The sequence below is a fragment of the Halichoerus grypus genome, chromosome 6 (assembly GCF_964656455.1).
Source record: "Halichoerus grypus chromosome 6, mHalGry1.hap1.1, whole genome shotgun sequence".
NCBI lineage: Eukaryota > Metazoa > Chordata > Mammalia > Carnivora > Phocidae > Halichoerus > Halichoerus grypus.
In genome coordinates this window covers 156,090,964-156,116,794 of record NC_135717.1, presented here as the reverse complement: position 1 = coordinate 156,116,794, position 25,831 = coordinate 156,090,964, and the positions used below count along the sequence as shown (strand labels likewise).

Below are 25,831 nucleotides of genomic sequence, written 5' to 3'. Positions count from 1 at the left end.
CTCACCTTCACTACTATAAAAACCACATTACTGCGATCACTGAATCTACTCTGCACCCCCACTCCCCAGACTGTTCTCCACCCTGAAGCCAGAGGAAACTTTCTGAAATGCAAACTTGAACATGACACTACCCCCACCCCCAACATCTCCCAGCTTGGAATATTTCAATGGCTTTCCATTGCACTTAGAAAAAGATGGAGACCTTAAATCTAGCCTACAAGGTTTTAAATGGTCTGACCCCTAGATAGTCCTCTCAAAACTCTGTATCCGGGGTTGGGGGAGAGGATGTGTGATAGTGTGTGTGTGTGTGTGTGTGTTTGTGTGTGTGTGGTGGAGTGGTCTCCCGTGGCAGTGTCCACAGCAAGAGTGTCTGTTGGGTAAGAATCGACCTCTAGGCTTAGAGTTAATTCCAGCCTTCATAGAGCCCCTATGGTATGTATAGTCCTGATCCTTGTACACACGTTTACCGAACTAGAGGCAAGTGTCTTGACCAGATGATGGCCCATATTTTTTTCAGCTCCTTCTGTGATGTTTTAACTGACTACCTGGAAATATTCTGGCCACTAGAGGGCCTCATTGTTTTTTTTCCCCTTGAAAGGCACTCAAATAGTAGGTAAGAACTACAAACATTCAGTGGGCCCTAGCTGCTTCTGGGGTGTGTGACCTGTGAAAACATTTTGACTATTTTGCTGAAAATGTTTTGAAAATATTTTTATTATCGTCGGGTAGTTTTACACTGAAAACAGTAAACAATAAAAAAATAAAAGTCTCTTCTGTTGGCATTTCTAATTTGTAGGTGAAACTGGCCCCTTGGAGCTCAGGGGCCTGCAGGAATACTGAGTCCTCTTCTAGCCTCCTTCTGTACTTGAAGAAGTACATTTAGGGTTACAGAAACTTTGTGTTTCTGGAACACCCCATTTCAACTGTCAACACTCACATTCTTACCATCACAATTTGCCAAAGACATTGTCATAATCCTATCATGACCTTTAACCAAGAAGGAATAAATATGTCCTGGTTTGCCTAGTATGATCACTCTCCCTGACTCCTCAGAATGTCCCAGTTTGGGTGATAATTTGCATAACCACCTCATTTATCCATGTTTACATATCAGGCATTATAAGAAATTTAAGACTCCCAGGTTACTGCCTTTCCCATGGATTCTTTCCCTCATATACTCTATATTTGACCCCATTTTCCATCCTTTCTCAACATCCAAAATCTGTCCTTTGTGTTATCTGAAGCTCATGATCTCCTGCATCTAATTTTTTTTTTTTCCCTGCATGTTCTTTTCAACCTCCTGTTCTAACTGAAATTTGACTCTCTTCTGAGGATTCTGCTTCTCATTTGGGCCTGGTGGGGGTGGGGTGGGGTGGGGTGGTGTCCTTCTTAGTCCACATTGCAGCCTTCAGACAACTACCCTTCTCTTCTTCCTAGGAACACCCACTTTTGACCCAACTCATGTCATCCCACTATACCACTTTCTCCTCCCCCTTATTGTTGTGATCAATGGATGCCCCCCAGAACACTCTCACTTTGTTCCTTGAAGGTTTTAACTCATCACTCCATTTCATACTCCTTAATGGCCCTCCTGACAAAATTCTTGGAAACCTCAAAATTCACATAGATGATAGTTCCTAAATTCTGGCCTCTTAGCTCTTTGACTTCTTCTCTGGTGGTTAGGTCTTTGAACATATCTCAGTCACCAGGGTCATGCCCAGATCTTTCATTATCAATAATTGCATGTACTCCATAATCTTCATTTCTATCTTTCATCTTTGATTGCTGTCCACCATCTCTCTAGCTCTCTCCTTTAGTGTCTCAACTCCAACACTACTTTAACCCCCCTAATAACCTATATTAGGTTAACCTCATCATATTCTCAGTATTCCCTCACCCTCTCATGTTCTAACATTCCTCTTTACTACAGTTCATCACTATACTCCTCCCTGAAATCTTTCCTAGATAGACAGATATCATTGAGTGGGGCACTTTGTTGGTGGAAGCATGTATTAGATATCTTCTGAATGCCTCAGTGTTCTCAGTAGCAAAGAAGGCATAGGTGAGAGAGAAGGAAGGGAGGAGGTGTTGTGTGTATGAGAGGAGCCAAGATGGCTTGAAAGGGGCTTCTCAAACTTCAGTGTGCATGGAGCTCACCCAGGGATCTGGTTAAAATGCAGATTCTGATTCAGTAAGTCTAGAGTGGGGCCTGAAATTCTGCATTTCAAATAAGATCTCAGGTGATGCAGATGCCAGTGGTTCATGGACCAATCTTTGAACAGCAAGTCTCTCGGATAAGGTTTCTTAATCTTGGTACTCTTGCCATTTTGGACCAGATAATTATTTATTTTGGGGGGCTGTCCTGAACATTGTAGGACATTTAGCACATTCCCTTTTATAGTTTAGCTCTGAGCCCATATATTTCTCTACCACATTCAACTGGAAATGCCCAATTCTGGCCAAGTCCTACTCTCTGCTCCATGCCTGCACCTGTATAGTTGAATATGACTGGAGAAAACACACAATCATAATATAAATCCATAAGCATCAAGCAGATCCTTAATGCTGCTCATTGTCCTTACTACATTTTCTTAATCTACTTAAACACTTATTTTCCTACAGTAGTGGTTCTTAGCCAAGGTTGATCTTACTCCCTCAGTGGATACTTGCAATGTCTGGAGACTTGTTTTTAAATTTTAGTTCCAGTATAGTTAACATACAGCATTATATTAGTTTCAAGTGTACAATGTAGTTGTTCAACAATTCTATATATTATTCAGTGCTCTTCAAGATAAATGTACTCCTAATCCCCTTCACCTATTTCACCCATTCCCCCCCCCCCCACTGCCCCTCTGGTAACCATCAATTTGTTCTCTATAATTAAGAGTTTATTTTTTGGTTTGTCTCTTTTTTTCTTTTTTGTATGTTTTGTTTGTTAAATTCCACATATGAGTGAAATCATATGATATTTGTCTTTCTCTGACTGACTCAGTCCATGTTGTTGCAAATGGCAAGATTTCATTCTTTTTTATGGTTGAATAATAATACTGTATATGTAGACCACAACTTCTTTATCCATTCACCTATCAGTGGACACTTGGGCTGCTTCTTGGCTATTGTAAATAATGCTGCAATAAACATAGGGGTACACATATTTTTTTGAATCAGTGTTTTCGTATTCTTTGGGTAAATACCCAGTAGTGTGATTACTGGATCATAGGGTAGCTCTCTTCTTAACTTTTTGAGGGAACTCCATACTGTTTTTCACAGTGGCTGCACCAGTTTGCATTCCCACCAACAGTGCAAGAGGGTTCCCCTTTCTCCACAACTTTGCCAACATTTGTTGTTTTTTGGTTTTTGATTTTAGCCATTCTGACAAGTGTGAGGTGATATCTCATTGTAGTTTTGAGTTGCATTTCCCTGTTGATGAGTGATGCTGAGCAGCTTTTCATGTGTCTGTCGGCCATCTGTACGTCTTCTTTGGAGAAATGTCTGTTCATGCCTTCTGCAGTCTGAAGACATTTTGGATCATGGAACTGGAGAACTGGAGAAGGGCATGCTATTGGTATATCACAGGTGCAGGTCAGGAATGCTGCTAAGCTACTCATGACCATATTGGGTCACTGTAATGGTTACATAAAATAACTGGCAGACAAGGTGATTGCAAATGCTGGGAACATTGTCAGGGGATGCTTGTTTCTTTGTACTAACAATTGTATATACTATCTATTTAATCTCTATCATATCACCATGAAGTAACATACTCATTTTATTGGGAAATGAGGCTCAGAAAGATTGAAGGCCTTCTTCTAAGCTAGTGAATGCAGAATTAAAATGCAAACCCATTCCTGGCTGGCTATCTCCATAATTCTGTATTTCCACAAGAAACGTTACCTTCTTCCTGATTAACACAGAGCTAGGCCTACACATGAGGAATCATTAAGAACCAACACTTATATCTTCGGCCCAGCACAATCAGAAGAGACAGTGACTCAAATGGAGGAAAAATGTCACACTGATGACAAGAAAGAAACAGCACTCTAGCTTAGTTTGAACCATTAGCCATCTTGCTTAATGATTCAACTGCACATATACTTCACTAATTTACCCCAGCCTTTTCCTAACTGAGTGGGAGATAGCTGCCTTTTAGATTTTCTGCTCCTGTTTCATTTAATCCAACCCAAGTTTGTTGATACCGTAAGTGACTTATTAATTAATTGGCACCTTGCTGGTAGTATATAGTTCATTGGTCCCTAGCCAGTTCTAAAGACTGGGGTGAGATGGGTGAAATCTTTTGGAAGTGTGCTCTGTGGCTGGGTGGGAATGCTCCTGCTGACCACCTCAGCAGCAGACTAGGGCTTCTACCATCTTGCCCTCTGTAGGCCAGTGAGCTGGAGCTCCTTGCCAGATTTTTGTCTTTCAACATAAAACTCAGTTCTTGCTGTGTGGCTGGCCATATCTCACTCTTACCAGCCAGGGTATCATTTCTGAGCTATGGTAGTAGTTAGTAGTTAGTTGGTGAGTAACTTCCTCTGAGTCAGTGAAACTAAGGCAAAGATCATACCATGGGTTATACCAGGCACGCTCTGGTATAATCCTAGCTCCATGATTTACCACTGGATGACCTAGGGCAAGAGACAGGGTTCTGTTCTCTGCAAAGTGGGGATAGGAACACCTGTGCTACAATATTCCTGTAAAGAGCTCACTGAGCTCCAGCCCAGTGCTTGACGCATGCTCCTCACTGAGGGCTTGATGCTGTGCTAACCCCTTCCCAAGGTTACTTCAGTTAACACTCACAATGGCCTTAAGAGGTAAAATAACATTAAAGTCCTCATTTTATAGATAGGAAAAGTGGGTCAGAGAGAGAGAGAGAGAGAGAGAGGGTGCTTAAATAACACGCTTGCTGTCACATAGCCAGGAGATAGTAGCAATAGGTTTCAAACCCAAGCAGATGAACTTGAGAGCCTGTGTTCTTAATCATTAGCCAATAATGCTCAGAGTGAGCAGTTAATAGGAGGTGACTGTGTTGTCATCTTTGATGACGACGTTACTGTTTTACCCTTCTTATGTGGCTCCCTTCTCAACTTTCCAACTTCCTTGGGATCTATGTCTATACAAGAGGATGTTCTGTGCCATATAGAGTCTCACCTAAGACAAGTAAACCAGACAGACACGGTTCCTGAGTTTCTGGAATAGTTCAGTGGGGAAGATGCATTGTACAAAACGTGCCAAATGATGAATTAATTGCAAGTGTGATAAAGAGGAAGTCAAGAGAGCTAGTAAAGTTGATAACAGGGGAGGTCTAACCTTGGCAGTGGTAGGGGGCCAGGAAGGCCTCTTGGGTCAGAAGAATTCTCTTCCTTTTTCCTGGAAGCCTGAAGGGGAGGGATGTTAGTATTTTTTTGAGAAGATCCAGAACAGACTATCAGAGTTATTTTTATGCTAACTTTCTTATTAAAAACAAAAAGAACAAAACAATTTATGGGTTTTAAAAATCATATGAGAGACCATTAGGAAAATTGAGTTAATGAAGTAGGTTAAGTATGAACATATGATAAAGTTTCTTTTTTTTTTTTTTCTTTTGGGGAGAGAGAGGGAGAGGGAGAAAAGAGAATCTTAAGCAGGTTCCATGCCCAGCGCAGAGCCTGACACAGGGCTCAATCTCATGACCCTGAGATCATGACCTGAGCCGGAATCAAGAGTCAGAAGCTTAACTGACTGAGTCACCCAGGGGCCCATATAATAAAGGTTCTTAGTAGTTTTCTCCACAGGAGTTTCCTTCTGCTTTGGAAATACCCATCCTCCCTCCGTTCATGTGAAATTTCATCCAGTCAACTCTAGCTGCCCTATCCTCATAAGTTTGGGGATTGGTGAAGAGACACTTTGTGTACATCCATTAGAGGCCTTTTGCCCCTAGCTGTTCCCAAATCCTAGATTGTTCCTTCAAAACACAGGCTTTATACCCTTGAGGGCTTTCTTCCAACCTACAACTATGCCAGTTTATTGTCCTAGATCTGTTTGAAAAATTTACATTTACTTAAGATGTTAAAATACTTAACCCAAGAGGATCAGTTGTTTCCCCATAAAATGTTGTAGCTCTGCATATTAAATTTCCACCTAAAAATACACAGAAGATTTGTAAAATATTTAGGCTAAGAGACATAGCACAAACCTAATTTATCACATGCTATAAATAATAATCAAGCAGTTTTCTAATTAGACATTGTTTCCCCAAATAAAGACATACCATAGTAGATTATTTCTGTAGTCCTTTTTAAAAAAAAAAAAAAATCAATTCATCAGAACATCTGAAATCCATATACCAAACTGGCAGAAAATCAAGATATTAATTTATATGGGAGAAGAAAACCCCTAGAGATTTCCATTTAAATATGTACATCCTGGATCCATTTCAGGTTCTGATTTAAAATCAGGGGTTCAATATTTTATAGCAGATTATAGGCAGAATCCAGAGAATTAGATGAGACATTTTCTGACTTGTATTATCTCCTTGATGAACCAAAGCCTTGCTTTCAGATTCATTTTCAGTATGATTTCCCTGTTGGATACGTCCTGGATGCCATGGTGAGAAGCCAGCAGGAAAACTCCAGGGAAGAGGTCAGAAAGATGCTATCAGAAAGAGAAATATCATGGGACAAGAACTAAAAATTGGAAACAATGAGAAAGGGAGGAAGGGAGTGAGAGAGAGAGAGAAAAAAAGAGAGGGCTATATATCTATATCATCTATATCTATTTCTATATGGAGAGAGAATTTGCATGCAAGGAAGAACAATATAAGAAATAATACATGGAGTACTGCCACTAACATGATCATTGTGGTTCCTCTTATTTAAACCCTCTTTAAGCCTTCACTTGTAATTAATAAGAACTGCTGTTTAAAAAATTTCAGAAGGGCTTCTGTTTAGTGTTGAAACATAAAAAAAAAATATTGGCCTTTCATCATCTCCAAGAGAAAAAAAAACCTACACGATTTATGTATATACTTTGGAATCAAAGCCCCTTTTAAGTCTCTTGGAGCTGATCATAAATAGAAGCCAAGTCTGATCTTCTCAAATAATAAAAGTGGAAAAAAAGATAATGCACCCTACCATTTAAGCATTTGGACCACATCATTAAGTGTGGTTCAAGTAAGTGCCATTAAATTAGTCCTAAGAATGCAATGCGTTGGAATTTGTGTAGTAGGAGCTGTTTTTCTATAAGGAAGCAACTACTGATTAGGGAGTAGTAATAGGGAAACTCTTCATGGTTGCTTTCCCAAGAATGGTGCTGGCATCCACTGAGCTGACCACTAACCCTCCCTAACCCAGTTTCCCTTGAGACTGATGCTGTTGGGTATGGTTTTTCCTCTAAAGGGAAATTGACAACCTTACTCTTCAAGTGGAGGAAACATGAATTATATATATTAGTGCTAGTACTCAGTTAAGCAGGTTACTTACTAGACAGTAGAGTTTTGATGGAGGTGAAAACTTATCCTGGGAAGAAGAAATTAGCTATACATTTGGTGATGAAGGCAGCTGAATTTTTCCCCCAAAAGGCCAATTTAGATGCACAACCTGAAGTGTGTAGCCAACATGTGGTGGAGAGCCTGCTGAAACTTAATACGTTTCCCCACTGAAGTACATTTGGGAGGTGGGGGGAAGTTCAAATAGAGATAAACAGCAATCTAAGACCAGGGAAGCATCCTTAGAGACAATCATTTTTTAGACAGAAAACAGAAAGGCTTATGTATACAGCTGGTATTTACATGAATTCCTCCCACTGATGCCTGGGACTTTGGAAGACAGACCAAGAGATAGGAGGGAAGCAGCTGTCTGGGCAGATGTTGTCAACAAATAGGATTTAGAATTCTGATCTATTATGCAAAAGCCCATAACCAGCGACTTTTACCTGAGGATCTGGGGAAGATGGGCATCTAACTGACCTCTAAATGCTGGTGTATTCAGGGCTTATTCCTGAGCTTCCTTCTTCATCTGTCTTTTCTCCCTAGATGAACTCACCCAATCTTGGCTATGTAAATGCAATTTATGCTGATTTAATGTTTGTAAAGTGATAAGAGCCATGCTTAGTTCATAGTAAACACCTGTAGAAGTGTCAGCTCTCTTTATTTATTATAGCTAATTGCCTACTAACTATTTCCACTTGGATGTTTGATAGGTATTTCTAAATTAAGTCCAAAATGGAATTGCAGGTTTTACTGTTCCCCCAAACCAATCTCCCTTGTGTTGTTTTTCCATCTCTGTAATAGCAGCTTGACCCAGTGACTCAGGCCAAATCCTTAGGAACCATTGTGGATTCCACTTTTTCTCTTACTCTTCACATCCAATTCATCAGCAAGTTGTTCCAGTTAAACCTCTGAAATAGAAAACAAATCCGTCCACCCCTTCCATCTCACTGCCACTCTTCCTGAAAAAGCTTCCCCCTGTCTCTTGCCTGGAGGACTGCAGAAACCTTTTACCTAGTCTTTTTGCTTCCAGTCTTCCATTATGATCCATTCTCTACACAGCATCCAGAAGGATCTCTTGAAAATGTGTATAGGGGTCAGGCTTATGACTCACCAATGACTTAGCACAAAATTCAGTCTCCCTCTGTTCTAGTCCATTTGGGCTGTTGTAACAAAACTACTGTAGATGAGGTGGCATGAGGAACAAACAGTTCTGGAGGTTGGAAGTCCAAGATCAAGGTACTGGCAGATTCGGTGTCTGGTGAGAGCCCACTTCCTGGTTCATAGATAGCTATCTTCTTAATGTGTCTTCATATGGCAGAAGGGGTGTGGAAGATCCCTAGGTCTCTTTATCAGGGCACTAATCCCATTCATGAGGATTCATGATCTAATCACCCCCAAAAGCTCCACTTCTTAACACCATCACACCAGGAATTAAAATTTCAACATATACATTTTTTGGGGGGAGACACAAACATTCAGGCTAAGTCACCTTCCCATGAAGTACAAATCCCAAGGCTTTCCCCACTCTACCTCCTCTGCACATCCTATCCCTTGCTCACTACACTCTAATTACACTAGCCTTCTTTTGTTTTTTCCATTTGTTTCCCCTGCATTTTTCCCCCCAACTTCCACCCCTGACCCCCACCAACAATAGGTTTTTTTCTCAAAATTCAGGATGCAGCTAACATGTTGTGTTGGAGGATTTCCCTGAATGCTCAGCTCATTCTAAACAAGCTCTCACCCCCTTTACTCCAGGATGGTTCTGTCTCTGCACTCACCACTATCTGGACTCATCTTCTTCATGTGCGTATCCTACTGGACACTGGCCATCTCCACCTACTGTTAGTGCAGGCTCTGGGAGTGCAGGGGCCTTTTCTGTACTGTTTGCTGCATCTCAGATGCTTAGGATGGTCCTGGAACAATGAAGAGGCTCAAAGAGTATGAATAAATACAAAATTATCCAGGCGTCTGATCAGTGGGAGGAGTTAAAACCTGAAGCTTGTTTAGGGAGAGCAGCAGCATGTCTGACATGTGAGAATAATAAAACTATAAGAGGAGGGACCCCGTGATTTACTTAGAATGAGAGCTGGAAGCTCCATCTAAAGTCAAGCTTTCCATGTGCCCACTAGATCCCTCTCCTTAACTACGCAAGGACAACATTCCAGAAATTTCTCTTTTTCTGTATAAAATCACAGTCTTTTTTTTTTTTTTGGTGTTCTATTGGATCATTTCCATCATCATGCAAAGATGTGATTTTTCCTTTCCTAAAAAAAAATAAAAAGCAAAGAAACAAACCAAAAACCCAACTTGACTCCTTATCTTCCTCTGCCTATTTCTCTGCTCCCTGTTAGCACAGAGTTTACAGAAAGGGATGCCTATTCTTCCTGCTCCAATCCTCTTCTGATTCTTTTTGGAACTCCCTCCAATCAGACTTCCACAGCCAGCATACTACCAAGATGTGTGTGGCCACAGATGACCTCCACATAAGTAGGCTCTAGTCCATGCCTGAATTTTCCTATCAGTAACTCTCACTCTGTCCTTGATTTTTCACTTGACTTCCATACACTTTATTCTCTTGGCTGCTTTTCTCTTCCCTGACAGCTTCCTCTCGGTCTCCTTTGCTGATGTCTCCTCATCTCTCTCAACTCTAAGTATTCAAGTGCCCCAGGACTCAGAGCTTGGGCAGCTTCTTTTTTTATCTTTACTCACTTCCTTGGTGACTTCATAGAGCTTCACATTTTCAACTTCTATTTATATGCTTATGACCCCCAGATTTCTATCTCCAACCCAGCATTTCTCAAGTCTTGCCTATTCATCATCTCCACTTACAAATATAATAAATCCCACAATATTAAAATGACCGAAACAAAACCCCTGATTCTTTTTTCACTCAAATCTCCTCCTCCTCTGTTGTTTCCAGCTCAGTAAATGGTAACTCTTTATGAGTCCCCAGAGGGGGACACAAAGACTTGGAACTTTGGATCCATACTGAACAACTCCTTCCTCCATCCTGGAGCTGCTACTTTTAAAATGAACCCAGAATCTGACAGTATCTCTCTATTACTATCCTGGTTGAAGCATCATATTTTGCCTGAATTATTTCAATATCCTCCTAATTGTTTTTCGTGTTTCCTTTCTGTCCTATTAGAATCCATTTTTAGCATGGCAGTCTGAAAGATCCTTTTAAAACCTAAGTCATCCAAAGTCAGTACTCTGTTCAGAGCAGTGTTTGCCTTCTTGCTCAGAGTAAAAGCTAACTTCCCAATAGACTGTAAGGTTCCTTGAAGCTTCATACATTGCCTTCATACAATGGCACCTGGCACATAGTAGGTACTTAATTAATATTTAATAATTCAGTAAATTAAAAAATAGGCTCCTCAGAAAGGGAGGCAGAGTAATACTATATGGCAATAACAGCTTAAATTTGCTCAGAAACTCCCCATAAGGGTAAAGTACATGTAGAATTTCTTGGCAACTGATTCTCCCCTTTGTGATCTTTTGTCCATCACCTTTCTGTCCTGTTTCCTACTTCTCTCCCACTCATTCATTCCTCTCCAGCAACACTGTCCTTCCTACTGTTTCTCAAATGTGTTGGGTACGTTCCTGACTTGGAGATTTAGTACTTGTTGCTTCCTTTGGTTGGAACTCTCTACCCTGAAGATCTGCATGACTTACTCCTTTACCTCCTCCAATCTTTTGCTTAAATGAATCTTTCTTGGCAACTTTTTTCTTGACCATCCTTTTAAAAATTTTAATTTCACACTCATGACAGCCACCTCTTCCCCAAAATATTTATTTCCATACAACTCGTCCCTATCTGACACTCTATAATTTTATACCTTTATTTGATTAAATGTAAACTCCTTGAGGGATTTTGGTCTGTTTGGTTCTCTGCTGAATCTTCAGCACTTCCATTAATGCCAGGCACAGAGGAGGCTCTCAGTAGATATGTGCTGAATGGATGAATGAGGTATGAATAAATGAACTCTGATATGAAGGAACTGAAACCTCAGTTGGACAAAGAGTTTGAAAGACAGATAACTCAGGTACTGCAAATATATATATATATATTTTTTTTTTTTTGCACATGAATTCAGCTTAATTATTTCTCGCAGCTGTGGAGAACCTGCAAGTCAGGTCACTGAACTGCTCTTGATTATTGTTGAGGAATAAAAAAGAATGTGCCAGAGAACTATGGACAATAAGAGAAAAGTATTCTTATTTTCAAAACAGGGTAAAGCATAGATTAAACAGGCCTCAGACTGGTACACTTACTCCTGAACCTGATTTTGGAATTGATCATTATAGTCTTTGCCTAGCCACCAGAGGAAGTTTGCCACCAAGACCAAATAAGAGTATACCAAGACCAAGTCATGTTGGCTAAATTAATTTCTTTTTTTTTTTTTAAATGTTTTATTTATTTATTCATGAAAGTCAGAGAGAGAGAGAGAGGCAGAGGCAGAGGAAGAAGCAGGCTCCCCGCCTAGCAGGGAGCCCGATGCGGGACTCGATCCCAGAACCCTGGGATCATGACCTGAGCTGAAGGCAGACGCTTAACCATCTGAGCCACCCAGGCGCCCCGGCTAAATTAATTTCTTATTTGCCTTGTTGAAAACTAGAATGCTGGAGAAGTATAAGAGATAGAGTATATTTGCATTTTAGCAAGTCACTAATGAAAATTCTCCCATTTTTTTTGTGTGTGTGGCTAAAATGGGGAAAAATAAGCTAGACCTGACATAACTAGGTAGGTTAATAATTTATTTGACAATAAAGTGATTGCTATCAGCCTGCATAGAAATTCCACCCAAAAATTTTAATCAGTTCTCCGTATTTTGGTAAGCATACTCCAGCTCTCCTTTTCTCCTCGAAGTAGAGATCAGCAGTGTCCTGTGGCTCTCTCTCTAGTCCTAATCAACATACTTACCAGTGCCTTTATCAATATTAAATTTTCAGATTTGACTCACTTGGAAGGAATGGCAGATACATTGGATGACAGAACATGGATCCAAGCCAGCCTAGACTGACCTGCCCCTAACAAGACTGAGTATGCAGGGTCCTGCCAAGCTTAAACAAGTTGCCTGCACCTGTGATGTATGGAGCAGACATAGCTTAGTGGTAGCCCATGTGAAAAGCATTAGAGGTTTGATAAGGTAAGGGTGGAAGTGAAGTTGCTACAAAAAGTGGGTACCACAGAGGGTAGTCCAGACCACTGGGGCAGCTTGCTCCACGTGCCATGGCTCTGCCATCCTTAGAGGATGTTGTCCTTACCTGTATGAGCAAAATGGCTCCATTTTATGTCAATGTCCTAAACTGTGGGAAGAAGGATATCTTGGGAAAGTGATTCCCTTTTTTTAAGTTATTTTTAATTTACATGTAGTAAAATTCCTTTTTGGGGGTGTGTCATCCTATGAGTTTTAAGATAGATAGATAGATAGATGATAGATAGATAGATAGATAGATTGATAGATAGATTTTTGTAACCACCCTTTTGGTTCTCTGAGTAGAGATCATGGGCTTCTCTTGGTGTTTCCTCTTCGCGATTCCATTTTTGGGATGCTCCAGAGGTCAAGTCATCATATATTAGAGTCACAAACAAACAAAGCAAAAACAACAACAACACTACTGGGTTGCTTCGGAGCCCTGAACTTCCTATTCAGTCCTGTTCTTACTCACTTTTTAGAGTCCTCTAACAGTTGCTTTATGTATTTTGCCCAAGCATTTTAGACTTAGTAAGTGGAGAGATGGTGTGGAGTATGCTTACTCCATCCTAACCAGAACTGAATCTTCTGATTTCCTCTTAAAATGCATGGAATGACAGGACACACTTCACTCCAACTCACACTCTATTGGTAAGAACTTAATACCAGGACCACACCCACCTAGTGTCAAGAGTGGCAGGAAGAAGCATCCTCCAGCTTAAGGTAATGGGCAAACTAAAACTCTTTTACCAAGAAGGAAAGAAGAACAGCTTTTAGAAAACACTGGCGGTCTGTCACAGGGATGATAGTGAAGAATATATTCAATGTGGCTTGAAAGAGTAAGATGGCTAAGAAGAGCTCATGCTACATGTTTATGAATTTGAAATAGGAGGTTAGAATGAGACTCTTCTTGCCTCAGTTCCATCTTGGATTTCAAAATAATAGATATTTGAGACTGAAGTGAGGGCTAGACAAGTCAATGTATGCAGAATTGCAAAGGAAATAGCTACAGACTGGATCAGAATGTGGAGTGGGGGTAAATGTGGGCAGGAAATTTTTTGGTGAAAGCTATAACCTTTACCTCCAGCCTGCCGAGGGGAGCTTCCATGAAGCTGTTTGGAGAGCTTCAGTGTACACTCATTGCAACTGTTAGTCGGGGGGTGGGGGGAGGTTGGTACCGACTCATACCTGAGGCTAGAGGTGGCTGCCTGAGACTTGCTGATGCATCTAAAATTTGTTGAGATGAGGAGTGGACCATAGATGGGCAATACAGAAAAAAGAACTGATGTGAGCCTCTCTTGAATCCTGTTTAATCTGTCTGCCTGGAAGAGAGGAAGGACCTCAGCAGGAAGAACATGGAGGAGAATGCTGGTTTCTAGGAAGTGGCTCGAACAACCATCATTGAGACAATAAGCTGAAGTAGAAATATTTGTAGGAAGGTCCAGCGATTTTCAGGAAAATAGTTTCTGGGGATGGAATTCTCATCCAAAGTACCCAAAAAACACCCACAAAAGAAAAGAGAAAGCTTTCAACATCTGCCAGACCTAGAGAGAGCAAAGCCAGTTTTATGACTCAAGACCTTTTCTTTTATCTTACTCACTCTAACTCTGGAAAGGGCAGACATTAGCTAGCAGGTGCAGAAACAGATAAGAAGCCACCCACCACCCACCACCCATCACAAGCATATGAAATCCCTTCCCTTTTCCCACTGCATGCAGGCTTTCAGCCTGAAGCTGACCCAAGCTAAAGAAGTAGAAAAGATATAATGCTTAGATCAAACTGATGATTTTGGTTAAGCGGGCATTTTAATTACTGAATGGAGTCTATGTTTATTACTTAAAGTGGTCTTAGGAATCTCTGTTACTTAAGAGTAAGAAAAATATCATGCTTTTCTTTACCATATCTGATTACATTTTAAAGGGAAGGTAGGAAACAAAATAATGTTTCATTTGATAATGCTGCAAATTGTATCTTGTCAATATACCAACTACAAGCATGGAGTATTTCAGATGCAAGAGAATAAAATCTGGTTTTATTTACTCACAGAAGAATTTTGAGCCTTTATAGGCACTGTACACTAAGAGGAACACAGAAAGGAACCCTTTACATCAAGGGACCATGATAGTAGAAGGATTCAGAAGGATCACGTTCCTATTTTCCCATACTGAAGGACTATCATGAGGAAGAAAGATTACACTTGCTCAGGAGTTTACCAAATCAACTGGGTGGCAGCTTTGTAGAGTCATATATTTAATATGAAGAAGACTTTTTTAGTGTTATGGGTCTCCACAGATAGAGGGGTTGCCTTGAGAAATAGGAGCTTTGTGTCTTTGGAGATGCACAAGTTCCATTGGATGATGGTGTGGCAAGGTTGCTCGAAGAAGGAGCACAACGCTGGGAGGGGTGGTGGGAATCAAGGATCTTTAAGGCCCTTTCTGACTTTGAGACTAGAGCATTCTATAATCTCTCTCCTACTGTGCTCAAACTATGTAGAAACTGTAATATTAAGTCTCAAATACTCTGAGTCAAATTTAAAAGTACATGTATTCTTTCCTGTAACAAGCATCTACTCTATCTGATCATTTCTGACTACTTGAATCTCATAGGAAACCAGCCAAGTGGAAAAAAACTCCAACAATTTTTAAAATCATGAATCCATATCTGAAAAATCTCTTGAATAATGACAGTTTAGCTAAGTCCAAATGATAATTAAATTTGTGATTTGTTTTATACCTCAAAAGAAAAAAAAAACAAACCATTCCAGCTTCCCCTGTCTCCCACCCTCTTCCATTGTTGCTCCCTCTGTCAATCACCTTCTCTCAGTTTTCACTAGCTCTTTACAGCTCAATCCACAGAGAGAACAATCTCTGTTCCAAAGTGTCCAGACCATTGTCTGGATACATCTCTCTGGAATACAGTGAAGGAAGCACAGCTGCTCCTGTTTAAAGATGCAGCATGGGCTTCCATGTGCTTGCCTGTTCTCCTCAAGAGTTATTTATGCCAATGGCTCTTACAATTTTCTCAGATTCCGCAATAGCAGGAAGCACATGGTGGGTGTTCAATAAATAGGGAAATGATGATTGCCTTTTCTTTTTATCTCTCACTTTGGGGCACTACTGAGAGAAACCAGATTAGTCTCACAAAGAAAGCCACATAGCTTTGAGGAGTGCTGGGCATTGCTTCCATTCTCAAATATTTACTGACCATGTGGAACATAAAGACAAAGCAAATAAGATCCCTGATATCAATGGGCCAGTAATTTAATTGGGAAGATAAAATATGAGAAAATAGCCATAATAAGAGAAAAGGTATGAGTGTGATAAATGTTGTGGGTAGAATATTAGTCTCACAACTTTGGGGAGGACCTTGGAGATTAGGGAATTCATACTCTTCTTTTTACACTTGGGTAAACTGAAGTCTTCCCAAGTCTCCTGCTGTTTTGACACTCCTACGTCCACATTACTTGAAGCTCTATCCCTTAACATGATGACTTTTATAGCTTGCCTTCCCAGCAGCCATTGTCTTCTCCTTGCAGACATGATTTTGTTGTTTAGGTAGTAGTGTGCCCAGTCTAAGAGATGAATCATGATTGGTTACAGTCATGACTATCCTTCCTCTATGCCAATGATTGATATAGGGATGAAAGTGTGACAATGGGATTTAAGGGAAATCAGCTGAAGGTTTCTGAAAAAGCTTCTCTTTTTCATTAAAAAAGTAGCCAGGTGAGAAGAAGGTTCTTTTTGCTCCTTTCTACTTTGCTTCAAGTGTAAATGCTAATATCTAAGGATGTGACACTTGGAGTTGGGATAGACATATTTGTACCATGAGGGAGGCATTGCTACACATGGTAGATGGCAGATTGGTAGAATCAAAGTCAGGACCAACCTCTGTCTAAACTTCTTGTTAAATAGCAATAAATGTCCCTTTGGTTTAATTCTATGTGTGTTTTGCTTTTATTTGCAACCATAAACATTGTGAAATTTTATCTTCAGTAACTCTTCTGCTGCTGTCTTTCCTCCTCACTCATGTTATTAGAACCTCTGGAACCTGGATTCCATTGTCTGTCTGCCTAATTGGAACCCTGGCTCTCCCCAGGGGGCACTGAGTCTGTTGCCGCTCTTTGAGAGAACTGTCATCTCCATTCTCCAAATATCACAGGGATCAGTGGTATGGATGCCATTATCTTAGATGCCCATTTCTTGGGAGACCATTAATTCTCTGCTATAATGAGAAAAAACCCTCCTCTTTTGAGGAGGCAAGAGGAAACAGATTGTGATTATACCTGATTATGCCTGATAATAACTACCATCTGGCTAAGACATCCTCTACCCCTGCATGTCATTGCCATATACACTCCCCCTACCCCACCCCCCAACCCAGGAACTTATTCATGTTCCTCTTCTGAAGCCTCTGGCAACTGGTTCACAGGCTTTCTTTTTCTCCAAATACTATCATCATCATGGTGACTTCAACATCTATATAGATGTCCTTTCCAATACTTGAGTTCCAGGAATAGGTGTTCAGCTCTCACTGAAATAGTCCTTTCATTATGCATAACACTGATGCAGTGATTTCAAAACATGCCAGCAAATTCTGTGACACTCCTTCAATCAAGAGGGGGTGTCTATGTTTTCTCTCCTTGAATTGAGCTGGCCTAGGTGACAACCTATTAACCAACAGAATGCAGTGGAAGGCGACACTCTGTGACGTCAGAGGCTAGGTTAGAGAAGACCATGCAGGTTCTGCCTGATTCTCTTGAGATGTTCATTCTAGGGGAGGCCAGTCTTCATGTAAGAAGTTCCACTACTCAGAGACAGCCATGCTGAAGAGGCCATGAGTAGGGGCTCCAGCCAATAATCCCAGCTAAATCCCCAACTGACAGAGCATGGGCAACCTTGTTAGTAAGCCATTCTGAAAATCTAGTTGCACTTTCAGATGATTCTATCCCCCAGCCATAGAGTCATTCCCACAGCTTTTGAGTCTTCCCAGCTGAGGCCTAAATATCCTGGAGCAGAGACAAGCGATGGAGCAGAGATAAGCCATGCCTTTTGTGTCTTGTCTGAATTTCTGACACAGAATTTCTGAGCATATTAATATGGTGGTTTCAAGCTGGTAGGTTTTGGAGTACAGATTTTCCCTGCTACCTCAAAGTAGAGCATTCCTCTGAAAACTTTGGTAAACCAAAATGGCACAAAGCCAAGTTTGCATTATGCCATTTCACTTTCACAAAAGACCTACATTAGTACTTGGTTTTTGCTAACTGAAAGAAATCTGAAGGGGATTTTCACTTTTACAAAAAAAAAAGACTTTGCCAAACTAATGTAGGTCTTTTGTAAAAGCAAAGTGGCATAATGTAAATTTTGGGAAAGTGAGGGATGCCTGTAATTTGTTTTGGGGTAACAGCAAATGGAACCCTGGCCATTGGCTTTCAAGGGAGTACAGTTTATTCAATGTTCATAAAATTCTCAAGAGAGGACCTTCCAAAGCAGGAAAGCAGGAGAAGACAGTGATTATACCTGATTGCACCTTATAATATCTACTGGATTTTGAACATTATGATTGTGCCAGGCATTGTGCTTTGGTTAAGAATGTGGATTTTGAGGTAAAAAAATATGGATTCCCAACCCTACCCTGCTACTTGGCAATTGTGTGATTTGGGGGAAAAAACCTCTCTACATTTCTGAGCCTCAGTTTTCTTATCTGTAAAATGGGAAAAATACCACTCACCTCATAGAATGGTTTTGAAGAGTAAATAATATATATAAAGCTATTGACACTCAACAAATGGTAGCTGGTTTTGATAATAACACAGAATAATATTTGTATAGGGCAGAAATGAGAGATGAAGTTATAATGGAAGCAGAAAATGAGACTACAGGATCTTTTGTTTTAAACTACAACATAGTTTATTATTTTTTACCAGGGGACCCCTTTATGTTGGTATATTTTTTTTCTTAGCTCTCCTTTCTTAGTTATTAAATTATATTTACATGTTTAAAGTATTAAATTTAGTTTCATGTTAGTCATCTTAATCTGATATGAGACATTAGAAAAAATCCACAATTCAATATTTCACAGACTAGGAAAATGATGTGGGGTAAAAAGTTTGGAATTTGGGGGAACTATGGTTTTTTTAAAATTATTTTCAATAAATAGGTTTGAAAAAATCAATTTGATCTTTTAATTATGTGTGAGGGAGTGGCTTTAGTTTCTAAAATTTGTATTTGAGACTCATTGTAATATTTATCAATTTAATTTAAAAATACTCAAGTATTTCAGGTATAACGCAAAGTACAGAAAAAATAACAGTTTTCACGGAGGACCTCCCTCTCACCTTGAGGCTAATATTTAAATGTCTTTGTGTTTGAGAAGATGAAGTTGGTAGTGTGGTGCAGAATGAATCAAAAGGTGGAACCTCTGGGCAGGAGGTTAGTCAGGGTATCTCAGTGCCCGTATTACTGGTAGGTAATGTGGTTGTGATTCAAACCTGGGTAGGAGGCTGGAGGGGAAGGTGTGGGCATGAGAAGCCTCATGGAGGAAGACCTGACAGGTGTTGGTTTTCCAGGAGTCCTGTGGTCAAATTTCCCTCCCCAGCCTCCAATACCATATCATAAATCAGTTTTTTCTTTTCCTTAGGGAAAAAGTAAAATAAAATTAACAACGTACAACTACTAAACAGATTACACTAAGATATGTGAGCAATTTTGTCAGAAATATCAATTCTACATATTGCAGCAAAGGAAACATGGAATGTTTGCCAAGTTCTTGTGAGAAATCTCTGTCTAAAAATTGTGCCAGCTTGCTAAATATAGAGTTGTTATGGAGATCAGAGCCAATTGGCCTGTTAAACCCACCTCAAATGAAATGATGGGGTTATGCTGGATCTTCCCCCACCAATCACTTCTACCCCAAGGGACATGGGAATGAGGTCAGGGCACCATCTTCCCTGGAGCCAGATAGTTTCTCAGTTTCTGTAGCTGTTCTTCCCCTCAAAAAGTGGCAGGAAGTATCCATATGTCCTCAGACACCTGAGAAAAGAGGAAATCTCATCTGCAGATGGCTGAAACAAAGCTGTGTATTAATTTTTTTTAAGTAAAAAATCCAAAAAGGGCAGTAGAGAAATCCTTTGAAGCCTCTCATCGTGTCCTGAGACTTCTGTTCTGTTGCTTTTTAAAGAACAAAGGTTGGTCTGGCTCCAAGGAAGGAATCACCTGTAATATTGGAAAGCACCTAAAAATGTTAGTAACTGACTGAATGTAAAGGAGTCAAATGGCTCAGGGTACAAAAGCTGTGACAGGAAGAGGGGCTGGGTTGGGGGAAAGAGGCATGTAGGTGGCTTTGGGTGTCATGAAAGTAAGCATGCAAATTGCTGTTTGGGAAGGTGATTTGTGTCCCAGTGAAAGCATGCTGCGCAAGGACCTGCCTGCAGAAGAAAGTGCTGGAATACTGCTGTTGTGATTTGGATTGTGACCCCCCAAAAAGTCATGTCTAAATTCTAACCCTGGTTTCTGTGAATGTGACCTTATTTGAAAATAGAGTCTTTGCACACATAATTAAAGATCTTGAGCTGAAATCGTTGTGGATTTAGGATGGACCCTAAATCCAACACCAGCCCTTAGGAGAGAAAGGAGAGGGGGATTTGAAACAGAGAAGGTGGTGATGTGAAGCAGAAGCAGAGATTGGAGGGATGCAGCTACAAGCCAAGGAACATTAAGGACTCCTGCCAGCCACCAGAAGCTAGGAAACAGGCCTGGAACAGATTTTCTCTCTGAGTCCCCAGAAGGAACCAATCCTGACAACTTGATTTGGGACTTCTGGCCTCTATAACAGTAGGAGAATAAATTTTTGTTGTTTTATGCTGCCCAGTTTATAGTGATTTGTGAGAGCAGTCTTGGGAAACAAATACAACCACCCACCAAAGCACCCATGCAAAGAGGAGACCCAGGATTACAAAAGGGGACATGGGTAGGTCCGGAAGTGTGTTATTCAAATTTAACTTTGTTAACATTAAATGAAATAAACAATTCAGTTCCTCAGTTGCACTAGTCACAATTCAAGTGCCAGTTGCTACATGTGGCTCATGGTTATCCAAGGGGACAGTGCAGATACGGCACATTTCTGTTGTTGCAGAAAGTTCTACTGGACAGTGTTGCTGAAAGAGTCACAGCTCACAGTTTCATTTTTATGGACAAGTGGCATGCATGGGGACTGTTGGCTTCAAATCTGTCTTTTCACTCACACCTGCACCAGAAGATAGCAGGTATCACTGGTAGTGTCACTTTTGATTATGAAGGAACAACAGCAGAAAGGTGTAAATATAGTACAACCACCTGTTTCAGGCTGCCTCCCACATACCATCTTCCCAAACAACAAACATATTAAATGATAGTATTGATAGACAATTCTCTTCCAAGTCGACATCCCAATTCACTAGGACAGAAACTATCAAACATGTTCTTATCTATGAATGCCGTGTGAGTCACACCCAGGTGAACATTTTTACACCATTCCCTTCCTTGTATATTTCTATTGTCTCTTAAAATTTTAAGAGGGATTTCCCCCCTTATAGCAATTTACCCTCTGGTGGGCTCTGTAGTTATTGAGAACAGCAGGAGCTCCTTGATGGGCTTAGAAAACTAGGAAAGATTCGTAACAGGGGAATGATGTGATATACACTTGATTTTCCCCAGAAGATGAATCTGGCAACGATGTTAGGATGATTTGAAGGGGTAAAGAATGTTGGCTGTGTAGTTTTGATGAAAATGGGAAAGAAATTGTGCTCTGAATTGCAAAAGCTGTTGTCACTGAGATCCACCTGTTCAGAACTATCTTTAGCTGCATTCAGGAACAATTTACCCACAAAACCTTTCTTTCCCTTACTTTTCTTGTCTCCAGGTACAGATATGGAGGAATATGCAACATTAAAAAGGGAAACAGCATTACAGGACTCTGTGTGTGCGTGTGTGTGTGTATGTGTGTGTGAAAGGGAGACAGACAGAGACAGAAAGAGAGAGAGAGAATGATAGGATATACGTGTGTGTATGCGCATGTGCCCTGGTGCCCTGTGTTAGTTACAGGTAGTATGAATAGTATGGCACTCAATAGTTTCTTAAAACCTTACCCTAAACACAATACCTTTTCACCCCAAATCCCTCCCTCCCTTAGCTCTTAGAACCACATGTACTGTTCCCTAAATTTGCCAGGCACTGCTGTGTCTCCATCTTTTGTCCTTATCTTCCCTTTGCCTGCAATGCTGATCCCTGTCCTCTCTCTGTGGTCAATTCTGACTCATTTTCAAGGCCAGTACGTAGGTCACTGCCTGTAGAAAGCTTTCTTTCATTATTCTCGTCTCCCTTTGGAAGGTACTCCTGCTTCTTCTGGTTTTCTCTCTTGACTGTCAAACATGTTCATCTACCACACAGGATTTGAATTCATTGCATTATTATTTGCTTTGCTTTTTATCTGCAGAATTGATTCCAGCCTCGTCCTCAGTGGACACTCAAGGAAAGCATGCTGAATGGACGCCTGAGCTTGGTAAGGTTGACTTGGAAGTGGAATGGGTAGTAGGTGCAAGATATGAATCTCTCAGCTATTTTTCTCATTTGATAAATACTGTTATGACCTGTCTTCCTTTACTAAAATTCATTGGCTTACAGCTTAGGGGTAGCATGTCATTTTACAACCAGATAAATTGTTCATCAAAAGTAACAGATCTCTTCATTCTCCTCACCCCTCAGCATGCATTTGCCACACACATTTATCAGCCCCATCCCCATGGCAGTCTTCCCCATCTTAGTAAATAGCACCCCCCCACACACACACTCACACTCAGTTTTATAAGCCAGAAAGCTGGAGTCATCCTTGATTGCGTTCCCTTCTCTTTGTCTCCTCCTGCCATATCCAATCTGTCAGCACAAACTCTAGACTCTATCTTCATGTTCTCTCTCTCCCCTCCTTGCCATTTCCACAGCCACCACCGTGACCACCCACCAGTAGCTCTTGCTTGGGTTACAGCTGTAGCTTCTTAATTGGTCTTCCCAGATCTGTTCTCCACAGAGTGGCCAGATAGACATAGCAACATAAACTGGAAAATTTCACTCCTCTGGTGAAACATTTTGATGGCTTCCCACTGTCCTTTGAATGAAATTGAAATTCCCTAGCATGGCCTAAGAGGCCCTAGGAGGTCAAGCTCCCAACCGTCTCCCAGCTCCTGTCATGCTTCTTTCCCCATCACATGCCAAGCTCCTTCACACTGAGTTTCTTTCTTCATCTCAGAGCTCTGTGGACTCCTCTGATTGGAACCATCTTTCTGCTTCTCTGGAGGGTTGATTCTTCCCCAAATGTAGGGGTCAGTTTTGATGTCACTTCCCCAGAGAAGCCTTCCCTGACCCTCATTAAGTGAAATCCCCTCTTGTTCTCTTTCCACAATAGATTTTGTGTCCTACATAGTGCTCCCAGAATTTTCCATGAGTTCAGTTATTGGTGTGTTTGTTCTCAACTATTGTCTACTCTCCCAGTGGGCTTTAAGCATCACAAGGGTGGAGAGTATGACTACCATGTTCATTTAGTCACCATCATGGTGCCTGATACAGACCATATGGTCCATAAAATACATATTGAATGAATGGATAAGTGAGTGAGTATTCAGACTCATCTCACCGTTCAGTGGCTAACAGGACCCTCCTTGTGCTTTGAGACTTATCTCCAATGTCAGCTCTGCATAAAGTCTTCTCCAATTCCCCTACTCAAAATAAACCCTAACTTAGAGCTTCTATATTGTTTGTTTAAAGCTTTGTTATTGAGAAGCAATGTATGAAGTAGTTGAGAGAACAGGTTTTAGAGTAGGAGCTGAGTTGAATTCTTTTTTTTTTTTTAAGATTTTTAAAATTTATTTGACAGAGATCAAGAGAAAGAGAGAGAGAGAGAGCACATGCATAAGCAGGGGGAGCAGCAGATAGAGAGGGAGAAGCAGGCTCCCCCGCTGAGCAGGGAGCCTGATGTGGGGCTCGATCCCAGGACCCTGAGATCATGACCTGAGCCGAATGCTGATGCTTAACTGACTGAGCCACCCAGGTGCCCCAAGAGTTGAGATGAATTCTTATCTAGTATTTGTCACTTTTGTGATCTCCTTGGGGAGTAATTTAAGCTCCCTGACTTTTAAAAAAATTTTTTATTTAAATTCAATTTAGTTAACATATACTGTATCATTAGTTTCAGAGGTAGAATTTAGTGATTCATCAGTTGCATACAACACCCAATGCTCATTACTTCAAGTGTCCTCCTTAATGTGATCACCAAGTTACCCCATCCTCTCCATCCACCTCCCCTCCAGCAACCCTCCATTTGTTTCCTATGGCTAAGAGTCTCTTATGGTTTGTTTCCCTCTCTGATTTCGTATTGTTTTATTTTTCCCTCCCTTCCCTTATTCTCCTCTGTTTTGTTTCTTAAATTCCACATATGTAAACTCCCTGACTTTAAATTTCATTACACCCGGGAAACTATTTTCAACCTCATTTGTATAAGGTGCTTGGAACATAGAGGGAGACTCAGTGATGGTTGATAGATGGCATTATATTGGTTCATAATTTTCTATATATTTTTGTATAAATGTTTTAAAAGTAAGAAATAGTGGTCCCTAGATGACATGATTGAAGACATTTAATGGCTGTGGATCAATTCAAAAGCAGCTTGATATTGGAGAACATTCCAGGTTCTGGAGCCATAAGCACCTGGTTTTAAATCCTCAGATTTACCACTTATTGGCTGTGACCTTGTATACATGTCTTGTCCTTTTGAAGTTTTAGTTTCCTGATATGATTGGAATGTCTCAACAGGGGTATTGTCCATACTATCTCAATAGGAGTATATTAAATACAATGTATGCAAGGGCCAAGGGACAATGTATAATCATAGCTGCATAAAATACCTTTATACTGATCTATTTCATTTAACCAGGATAGAAACTTGGTCAAACTCAACATGATCAAATCCGACATGACTAACAATGCTAGAAGAACTCCTGTCAATTTCTTAAAGCAGAAAAACTTACCAGAACCTGACAAAAAATAATTTTCTCAAATTGATGAATCCAATGTAAAGGTCTGGGCATTTCTCCAATGCCTGCCCATCTGTCCTAGGTAATGGCTTCAACCACCCTTGAAACAGCTGCGGGTTCAAGGTGAACTCTGGCTGGGACTGGATGAACACTAAAACATGGTCTGTTACAAAGATTTCTGATCAGCTGGTAGACTCATCTTTTTGGAGAGATATCTGAGAAATTTGGAGGCAGATAAAACACAAAGCCTTCTTTAAAAGAGAACAATAAACACCTGACTCCTCTAGGAAATGGGTATTCAGACATTTCCAATGTTCAATTATTGAAAAATATATTTTAAAAATATTTTTAAAAGTTTAAAAAGAACATTTCAAAGGAAAGGAGCTGGGTTTGTGTACTGGGTTGAATAGTATCCCCCTAAAAGGATATGTCTACCTAGAATCTAAAAACAGGAATTCTTTGGAAATAGTTCCAAATAATTTAATCAATGTCTAAGCAGGTGTCATCAACTTAAGGTGAGGTCATACTGGATTAGGGTAGTTTCTAGATCTAATGAGACTGGTGTCTTTATAGGAAGACAGGAATTTGGACACAGACACACAGACATAAGGGGAAGATGATCATGTGAAGATGGAGGCAGAAATTGGAATGAAGCTTCCACAAACCACGGGATGCCAAGGAGGACAACAGTTACTATAAACTACTAGGGAATTCTTCCCTAGAGTCTTCAGAGGAAGCATGTCCATGCTGGAACCTTGATTTCAGACTTTAATCCTTCAGAACTGTGAGAGAATAAATTTCTTTTGTTTTAAACCACCTGGTTTGTGATGATTTGTTACAGAAGCCCTAGGAATCTAATACAGAAGCCCTAGGAATCTAAACAGGCTGAAGTCTTGAGTACGAGACCGTGAGGTCTGCCAGATACTAGCTCTATCTATATCCTTGAGCAACCTCTCCAAGGCCTCAGTTTTTTTATTTGAAAAAGAGTATGACACCAAAGGCAGGCAAAAACAGTACAGGAAAAGAAAATTACAGACCAATTTCCCTGATGAACATAGATGCAAAACTCCTCAACAAAATACATGCAAATTGAATTCAACAGCATATTAAAAG

General features: G+C 40.4%; 1 long non-coding RNA gene across 2 annotated transcripts in view; it reads left to right on the top strand.

Annotated features, from left to right (window-relative positions):
• LOC118549042 (uncharacterized) overlaps positions 1 to 25,531 on the top strand; it is a 41,545-nt gene extending 16,014 nt beyond the window's left edge. Inside the window, exons 5-6 of one of the 2 annotated variants that reach the window (XR_013448596.1) lie at positions 12,419 to 12,615; positions 25,292 to 25,531. This is a non-coding gene — a long non-coding RNA (uncharacterized LOC118549042). The remainder of the gene's footprint in view (positions 1 to 12,418; positions 12,616 to 25,291) is intronic. The other variant, XR_004923868.2, reaches the window with a different exon arrangement.
• The last annotated feature ends 300 nt before the right edge of the window (positions 25,532 to 25,831 follow it).